We start from the raw sequence: 2108 nt of genomic DNA on the forward strand, positions 1-2108 counted from the left end.
CAAGATATTGTGCAGATTGAAGCTGAATATGAATCTATCCCAATTCACGCGATGTCATGAATGCAGAATGAAAATGCTCCGGTAATCAAACCCCAGCTTCCTGTGTGGCAGGCAAGTATTCGACCACAAAAACACCAATGGTCGAGCAGCAGTTGGCTGCGTGTGTCCACTTGGAAACCTGTCTGAAAGAACATACTCTTTCACAGGCCGGAAATGAGAGGGTTTGATTGGAGCTTTGTTTCCACTTGGCTCCAGTGACGCAATCGGTTAGCGCGCGGTACTTATATAACAGTAACCGGCTCGAGAAATGCCGAGGTTGTGAGTTCGAACCTCACCTGGAGCAATTTAACCTTTTGCTTCTGAACATTTCCACCGGATTTCAGCGGACAGCTGGTCTGTTCCAGAAAGGATCTCATTCTTTGTGTTCTCATGTGGGCACTTCGGGTCCTCTGGCCGGCCGTATTGCAATAGTAGGTGTCAGTTTAGTTGTTAATAGGCGGGAGAGGGGGCGATTGGCGACAGCATGAAATGGGAAAGGAGGCGGCACGAAATCTTGAAATCTAAAGAACCGAACACACAATTCTTCTTTTCATGAAACAGACATTCTTCTGTTTGGAATGCCGTGTAGGAAAATTCGGAAGGTAAATGTGTTTCCCGGAGTCACTGAGTAACGTGGAATTATTCCGCTTTAAGTTGTTGGTCCGCTGACAGGTCGAGAGACCTTTACCAGATCCCGTGTGGGACAAGTTTAGCTTTTGAGCCACTGGGTAAAGTGTTTTTTTAATTGGTGCGAACGAATGACAGGACATTTGGCACAAACAAGAAGAATTGTAAACTCACGAGTTTCCTCTCCATATTTCTTACAACACAAACAAGGATTCCCCTCTAAACGTTACTGAAAATTTTATAAAATGGACCCTCACCCGAGTTCGACGCCCACAAGGGATAATTCCGAGAACGACCATGAATCTGTAGGATGGAAACTCACACCACCACGAGCCTGGATAGCTCAGTCGTTCGATCATTCGACTTTTAAGCAAATAAGTGAACTGAAGGTCCAGGACCCAAGTCCCTGTTTCGGTAGTTAATTTTAGAACAGCTGTCCAGTTCTGCTTTTCCAGCGGAGCAACAACTGCGGGAGATACGATGCCTGCGCTGTGTTGTCAATATGTTGAACTTGGGTGAACATTCTCAGAAAAGGGCTTTGATCTTCTCTGATCACCATTTTTACCAGAAACATTTGGACAGTAGATGATCAGTTAGAAAGACCACTGATTGCCTGTTCACACCACCCGTCCCTTGTTTGTACAGAGATTGCTTAGTATCTAAACTGCTTCAAAGTGAGTCTCTTCCATAGTTACCTGGAAATGTTTGGATTGGTGCAGTTATCTGCAGCTTGTTAATTGGATGGTTAACACTGAGTTTAGTTGGGCTGATCTGATTTCTTTTTTCGAATAAATTAGATACTTTTTATCCTCCACCCACTCCTTGCAGACACTTCCAGCATCATCTCCGTGGGCGGTAGAATGCAGAGACATTCAGCGCTACAAATCAATCCGTGCTGCCTCTTACCGAAACTCGGGAACAATGTGAACCATTTCAGCCTCTCAGATGCCCATGTCGCCAATTTCTTCATATGCAGCCGGAACCGCTGGTGATTTTCCAGTCACTGAAATTCGCTTCACTTTCCCCCAAGTTTACTCGAAGAGAGAACAACGAAAACTAAAGGGAACGTGTGCGTTTCATCATTAGTGGCGACGCAAAATTGCTGCTTTCATTCCTTCCACCGTTGATCTTCCTGCGGGCGATGAACCTTCTGCACTCCGCTATTTTATATCACATGACCAGGAAGTGAAACAAGTTGAACGTGAAAGTGGGAGCAACAAACTGGATAAAGCGGATAGGCGTCGGGATTTTGCAAATCAAACCGCCAAGCAACGAGGATCGGGTCAGCTGTTACATAAGAACATAAGAAATAGAAGCAGGAATAGACCTTACGGCCCCTCGAGCCTGCTCCGCCATTCAATGAGATCAGGGCTGATCTTCGACCTCGACTCCATTTTCCCGCCCGATCCCCATTTTCCTACACGACACTTCAAACAGAAGCA

At 45.7% G+C, this 2108-nt stretch overlaps 1 non-coding gene across 1 annotated transcript; it reads left to right on the top strand.

The window, feature by feature from the left end:
* Positions 1–248: 248 nt before the first annotated feature.
* On the top strand, positions 249–343 carry trnai-uau (transfer RNA isoleucine (anticodon UAU)). The gene is made up of 2 exons: positions 249–286; positions 308–343. It is a non-coding gene; the product is annotated as a tRNA-Ile (tRNA).
* The last annotated feature ends 1765 nt before the right edge of the window (positions 344–2108 follow it).

This window comes from Heptranchias perlo, unplaced genomic scaffold (genome assembly GCF_035084215.1).
Source record: "Heptranchias perlo isolate sHepPer1 unplaced genomic scaffold, sHepPer1.hap1 HAP1_SCAFFOLD_54, whole genome shotgun sequence".
Classification (NCBI taxonomy): domain Eukaryota; kingdom Metazoa; phylum Chordata; class Chondrichthyes; order Hexanchiformes; family Hexanchidae; genus Heptranchias; species Heptranchias perlo.